Source organism: Nerophis ophidion, unplaced genomic scaffold (genome assembly GCF_033978795.1).
Source record: "Nerophis ophidion isolate RoL-2023_Sa unplaced genomic scaffold, RoL_Noph_v1.0 HiC_scaffold_184, whole genome shotgun sequence".
Taxonomy (NCBI): Eukaryota; Metazoa; Chordata; class Actinopteri; order Syngnathiformes; family Syngnathidae; genus Nerophis; species Nerophis ophidion.
Window position 1 is genome coordinate 20,001 of NW_026907106.1, and position 7,500 is coordinate 27,500.

Consider the following 7,500-nt stretch of genomic DNA (forward strand, 5'->3'; position numbering starts at 1 on the left):
GATCTACACCCGGGTAGGGAATTCAAAATAGGTCCCTCTATTTGCTGGAAGTCAGCACAAAATATAGCTGTACATTTGCCCAAGGCTCTAAAGAGGGAAAGGCAACTTTAAGCCTGAAAAGGAAAGCGGGGATTTGGAGCCCTCCGGTGGACTTCCGCCGCCGCTGCACCCTTAGCTGGAAGTCAGTGCCAAAAAAAAAAAAAGAAGCTGCGAATAGTGTCCATGTGCCTGTCCCTTTAGGAAAGCCGGCTTGCCGTGGATCTCCACCCGGGTGGGGAATTCCAAATAGGTCCCTCTATTTGATGGAAGTCAGCAACAAAAAGCTGGAATTTTTCTAAGTGTCAAGGAGGGTGTCACTTCCAGAAGGCCCACCATTCTTGGATCGACACCCGGTTAAGAAAAATGAAAAAAGTCCCTCTATTTGATGGAAGTCAGCAACAAAAAGCTGGATTTTTTCTAAGTGTCAAGGAGGGTGTCGCTTCCAGAAGGCCCACCTGCCTTGGATCACCACCCGGTTAAGAAAAATGAAAAAAGTCCCTCTAGTTAATGGAAGTCAGCAACAAAAAGCTGGAATTTTTCTAAGTGTCAAGGAGGGTGTCGCTTCCAGAAGGCCCACCTGCCTTGGATCACCACCCGGTTAAGAAAAATGAAAAAAGTCCCTCTAGTTAATGGAAGTCAGCAACAAAAAGCTGGATTTTTTCTAAGTGTCAAGGAGGGTGTCGCTTCCAGAAGGCCCACCTGCCTTGGATCGACACCCGGTTAAGAAAAATGAAAAAAGTCCCTCTATTTGATGGAAGTCAGCAACAAAAAGCTGGATTTTTTCTAAGTGTCAAGGAGGGTGTCGCTTCCAGAAGGCCCACCCGCCTTGGATCGACACCCGGTTAAGAAACATGGAAAAAGTCCCTCTATTTGATGGAAGTCAGCAACAAAAAGCTGGATTTTTTCTAAGTGTCAAGGAGGGTGTCGCTTCCAGAAGGCCCACCCGCCTTGGATCGACACCCGGTTAAGAAACATGGAAAAAGTCCCTCTATTTGATGGAAGTCAGCAACAAAAAGCTGGATTTTTTCTAAGTGTAAAAGTTGGGATTTTTTCTAAGTGTCAACTTTTGGTGTACCAACCCTTCCAAAATAAAGTCGGGATTTTTTCTAAGTGTCAACTTTTGGTGTACCAACCCTTCCAAAATAAAGTCGGGATTTTTTCTAAGTGTCAACTTTTGGTGTACCAACACTTCCAAAATAAAGTGGGGATTTTTTCTAAGTGTCAACTTATATAGTCGGGATTTTTTCTAAGTGTCAACTTATAAAGTGGGGATTTTTTTCCAAGTGTCAACCTGTAAAGTGGGGATTTTTTTCCCAAGTGTCCACTTTTGGTTCACCATGCCTTCCAGAGTCAAAGAAGCCCCCGAGTGAGACCCAAAAAACCGGACCGAGTGATGTCATTTGGGGTCCTATTTTCAGTCATTTTGTGGGATTTCGGTGACGCCGAGGAGGGAAGCAGGTGTCAAGGGACAGGGGGGGTGCCTGTCCCTTTAAGAAGGCCGGCTTGCCGTGGATCTACACCCGGGTAGGGAATTCAAAACAGGTCCCTCTATTTGCTGGAAGTCAGCACAAAAAAGCTGGAAATATGACAGGGGAAAAAAAAAAAGAAGAAGCTGCAATGATGGCAGAGTGTCCATGTGCCTGTCCCTTTAAGAAGGCCGGCTTGCCGTGGATCTCCACCCGGGTGGGGAATTCCAAATAGGTCCCTCTATTTGCTGGAAGTGCCCCCCCAAAAAGCTGTCCATTTCCCCAAGTTTTTAAGGAGGGAAAAGCCACTTTAAGCCTAAAAAGGAAAGCGGGGATTTGGAGCCCTCCGGTGGACTTCCGCCGCCGCTGCACCCTTAGAAGAAAAAGCTGCACTTATGGCAGAGTGTCCATGTGCCTGTGCCTTTAGGAAGGCCGGCTTGCCGTGGTTCTGCACCAGGGTAGGGAATTCAAAATAGGTCCCTCTATCTGCTGGAAGTCAGCACAAAAAAAAGCTGGAAATATGACAGAGTGTCAACTTTTAGTGTAATAGACCTGCGAAAGTCAAAGTCGGGATTTTTTCTAAGTGTCCACTTTTGGTGTACCAACCTTTCCAAAATAAAGTGGGGATTTTTTCTAAGTGTCCACTTTTGGTGTACCAACCTTTCCAAAATAAAGTGGGGATTTTTTCTAAGTGTCAACTTATAAAGTCGGGATTTTTTCTAAGTGTCCACTTATAAAGTGGGGATTTTTTCCAAGTGTCAACTTATAAAGTCGGGATTTTTTCCAAGTGTCAACTTATAAAGTGGGGATTTTTTCCAAGTGTCAACTTATATAGTCGGGATTTTTTTTCAAAGTGTCAACTTGTAAAGTGGGGATTTTTTCCAAGTGTCTACTTTTGGTTCACCATGCCTTCCAGAGTCAAAGAAGCCCCCGAGTGAGACCCAAAGAACCGGACCGAGTGATGTCATTTGGGGCCCTATTTTGAGTCATTTTGTGGGATTTCGGTGACGCCGAGGAGGGAAGCAGGTGTCAAGGGACAGGGGGGTGCCTGTCCCTTTAAGAAGGCCGGCTTGCCGTGGATCTACACCCGGGTAGGGAATTCAAAACAGGTCCCTCTATTTGCTGGAAGTCAGCACGAAAAAAAGCTGGAAATATGACAGAGTGCCCCCCAAAAAAAAAGAAGCTGCAATGATGGCAGAGTGTCCATGTTGCTGTCCCTTTAGGAAGGCCGGCTCGCCGTGGATCTCCACCCGGGTGGGGAATTCCAAATAGGTCCCTCCATTTGCTGGAAGTGCCCCCCCCAAAAGCTGTCCATTTCCCCAAGTTTTTAAGGGAAACAAAAACCAGGGTTGGGGTTGGATGCATCACACTGTAAGTCTCGGCTGCAGCCAGAAGCAAGTATTAAAAAGGTAGACATCAACCATCATTTAAAAAGGGGAAAACAAATCCATTCATCAATAAATCATATCCAAATTAAAAAAAAGAGGCAGCTCAAAAGAGAGGGTGTGTGTCCAGCAGAAAATAGGCATGATAAACAAAGAGGGCTGGGGTTTGGAGGAGGGCAAAATGTCCCGCAGCCGGCCGCCCGAGTTCCGGGATGCCCAGCACGTCCATAACGCACCCCGCAAAGTCAAACTGGAAGTGGAGGGGAAAAAAGCTGGGAAAGAAGTTGAATGTCCTCAAAGTGTTCCAAAATCAGTCCCACGAGTCCCGCAGCTGGCCACCCGAGTCCAGGGAAGCCCGGCACCTCCGTAACAAGGCCCGCAAAGTCACACTGCAAGTGGGGGAGAAAAGCTGGCATAGTAGCCAAAAGTCCTCAAAGTGTTCAAAAATCAGTCCCCCACCAGCCCCGCAGCTGGCCACCCGAGTCCAGGGACGCCCGGCACAGCCGTAACGCACCCCGCAAAGTCAAACTGCAAGTGGGGGAGAAAAGCTGGGGGAAAATCCAAAAGTCCTCAAAGTTTTCAAAATCCGCACCCGGGACTGAGTCCAGCAAGTCCCCCCGGTCCCAAAAATGCCATTTTTTTCAAAAAATACCCAAAAAATGCGGGGGCCGGATTTCGGAACCGGCGTACCGCTTTCGGCCCGCGTGCCCTAGATTGGAGACCGATGTCAAAAATGGACGCCGGTCGGGTATTTTTTTCCTTGGGGTCTATAGAGAGTAAATCCGGAGGAAAATTGGCCTTACGAGCAAAGGGAGGGATTTTAGGGGGCATAACGTCCAGCCGCGTGCCTCCCGGGTCCCGGGGAAGAGAAAGTCCAGAAAACTCATAAAATCATGCCCAGCATGGAGATCCACAAGTCCCGCCGCAGGCCCGAGGCTTCCCGGGTCCCGGGAATGACCAAAAGACACCCAGGAGTGGACCATCGAAAGTGGGAGGGAAATGGAGGGAAAGTCGGGAAAAAGGTCCAAAATGGGTTGAAAATCATACGATCCCACCCAGGGTAGAGTTCCACAAGTCCCGCAGCGAGCTGCACGAGCCGCAGGAACACCGGGAATGACCAAAAGGCACCCAGAAGCGAACCAGCGAAAGTGGGGGAAAAATGGAGGAAAAGGAGGAAAAAGTGCCAAATTGTTTAAAAATCCTACCCAGGATGGAGTTCCACAAGTCCCGCAGCGAGCTGCACGAGCCGCAGGAACACCGGGAATGACCAAAAGGCACCCAGAAGTGAACCAGCGAAAGTGGGGGAAAAATGGAGGAAAAGGAGGAAAAAGTACCAAATTGTTTAAAAATCCTACCCAGGATGGAGTTCCACAAGTCCCGCAGCGAGCTGCACGAGCCGCAGGAACACCGGGAATGACCAAAAGGCACCCAGAAGCGAACCAGCGAAAGTGGGGGAAAAATGGAGGAAAAGGAGGAAAAAGTGCCAAATTGTTTAAAAATCCTACCCAGGATGGAGTTCCAGAAGTCCCGCAGCGAGCTGCACGAGCCGCAGGAACACCGGGAATGACCAAAAGGCACCCAGAAGTGAACCAGCGAAAGTGGGGGAAAAATGGAGGAAAAGGAGGAAAAAGTACCAAATTGTTTAAAAATCCTACCCAGGATGGAGTTCCACAAGTCCCGCAGCGAGCTGCACGAGCCGCGGGAACACCGGGAATGACCAAAAGGCACCCAGAAGTGAACCATCAAAAGTGGGGGACAATTTGAGAAAAAGTTGGAAAAAGGTCCGAAATTGATTAAAAATCCTACCCGGGATGGAGTTCCAGAAGCCCCGCAGCGAGCTGCACGAGCCGCAGGAACACCGGGAATGACCAAAAGGCACCCAGAAGTGAACCATCAAAAGTGGGGGACAATTTGAGAAAAAGTTGGAAAAAGGTCCGAAATTGATTAAAAATCCTACCCAGGATGGAGTTCCAGAAGCCCCGCAGCGAGCTGCACGAGCCGCAGGAACACCGGGAATGACCAAAAGGCACCCAGAAGTGAACCATCAAAAGTGGGGGACAATTTGAGAAAAAGTTGGAAAAAGGTCCGAAATTGATTAAAAATCCTACCCAGGATGGAGTTCCAGAAGCCCCGCAGCGAGCTGCGCGAGCCGCGGGAACACCGGGAATGACCAAAAGGCACCCAGAAGTGAACCATCAAAAGTGGGGGACAATTTGAGAAAAAGTTGGAAAAAGGTCCGAAATTGATTAAAAATCCTACCCAGGATGGAGTTCCACAAGTCCCGCAGCGAGCTGCGCGAGCCGCAGGAACACCGGGAATGACCAAAAGGCACCCAGAAGTGAACCATCAAAAGTGGGGGACAATTTGAGAAAAAGTTGGAAAAAGGTCCGAAATTGATTAAAAATCCTACCCAGGATGGAGTTCCACAAGCCCCGCCGCGAGCTGCGCGAGCCCTGGGACCCCCGGGAATGACCAAAAGATACCCAGAAGTGAACCATCAAAAGTGGGGGACAATTTGAGAAAAAGTTGGAAAAAGGTCCGAAATTGATTAAAAATCCTACCCAGGATGGAGTTCCACAAGCCCCGCAGCGAGCTGCGCGAGCCGCGGGAACACCGGGAATGACCAAAAGGCACCCAGAAGTGAACCATCAAAAGTGGGGGACAATTTGAGAAAAAGTTGGAAAAAGGTCCGAAATTGATTAAAAATCCTACCCAGGATGGAGTTCCACAAGCCCCGCCGCGAGCTGCGCGAGCCGCGGGAACATCGGGAATGACCAAAAGGCACCCAGAAGTGAACCATCAAAAGTGGGGGACAATTTGAGAAAAAGTTGGAAAAAGGTCCGAAATTGATTAAAAATCCTACCCAGGATGGAGTTCCACAAGCCCCGCAGCGAGCTGCGCGAGCCGCGGGAACACCGGGAATGACCAAAAGGCACCCAGAAGTGAACCATCAAAAGTGGGGGACAATTTGAGAAAAAGTTGGAAAAAGGTCCGAAATTGATTAAAAATCCTACCCAGGATGGAGTTCCAGAAGTCCCGCAGCGAGCTGCGCGAGCTCCGGGGCCCCGGGAATGACCAAAAGATACCCAGGAGTGAACCAGCCAAAGTGGGGGACAATTTGAGAAAAAGTTGGAAAAAGGTCCGAAATTGATTAAAAATCCTACCCAGGATGGAGTTCCAGAAGTCCCGCAGCGAGCTGCGCGAGCTCCGGGGCCCCCGGGAATGACCAAAAGATACCCAGGAGTGAACCAGCCCAAGTGGGGGACAAATGGAAGAAAAGCCGGGCCAAGTCCAAAAAAGTTGGCTTTTTTGCCAAAGTGTCAACATGCGTGATTTTGTCAGAGTGTCCACTTTTGGGATTTTTTCTAAGTCCAACAACGAGAGAGGCCTGGCCTCCAGCCTGTTTAGCCTCTTCCATGTGACACTTAGAAAAAATCCCAGCCAAAAAAAGTGGATTTTTTCTAAGTCCAACAACGAGAGAGGCCTAACTTCCAGCCTCCTTAGCCTCTTTCGTTCACATACTTAGAAAAAAATCCCAGCGCCAAGCCCAATGCATTTCAATGGGATTTATTTTTCGAGCCGGATTTTTTCTAAGTCCAACAACGAGAGAGGCTTGAGTTCTAGCCTACTTTAAGCCTCTTTCGATTTTCCCTGTTTTTACCAGGTCTACCAAAACACCCCCATCACGTTAGTAGGTGCGCCAGGCTTAGACAGGCCGAATTGGCAGGAAATGTGTCCGAGTCAAAGTGAGCTATTTTGGGACTCAAAAGTTGGATTTTCCCCCTCTTTTCGATGGTTCTTTTTTCGAATGGTTCTTCCAGGCTCTGAGCGACAGGGGCTCACGCGGACATGCGTGGCCGCCTAGGGGGCGCTATCTCGGACACATTTAGGGACATGGACACCCTGGAAGAACAAACATAAAAATTTTTTCGACCTGATTTCAGACCAGCCTCTTTCTTAAGGACTTCCAGGACTCGAGCGACAGGGGCTCGGTCCTGAGTGCGCGCCCGGCCAGGGGGCGCTATCCCGGACACATTTCGGGACATTTAAACCATGGATGGACAAACATAAAAAATTTTTCGACCTGATTTCAGACAAGCCTCTTTCTTGAGGACTTCCAGGACTCGAGCGACAGGGGCTCGGTCCTGAGTGCGCGCCCGGCCAGGGGGCGCTATCCCGGACACATTTCGGGACATTTAAACCATGGATGGACAAACATAAAAATTGAAAGACCTGATTCGACCCAGCCTCTCGGGGCTTTTCCCAGGGCCGGAGCGACAGGGGCTCGGCCCTACGGCGTGCCCGCCTAGGGGGCGCTATGACGGACACACCAGGGGACACGGACACCCTGGGTGGACAAACATAAAAAATTGAAAGACCTGATTCGACCCAGCCTCTCGGGGCTTTTCCCAGGGCCGGAGCGACAGGGGCTCGGCCCTACGGCGTGCCCGCCTAGGGGGCGCTATGACGGACACACCAGGGGACACGGACACCCTGGGTGGACAAACATAAAAAATTGAAAGACCTGATTCGACCCAGCCTCTCGGGGCTTTTCCCAGGGCCGGAGCGACAGGGGCTCGGTCCTACGGCGTGCCCGCCTAGGGGGCGCT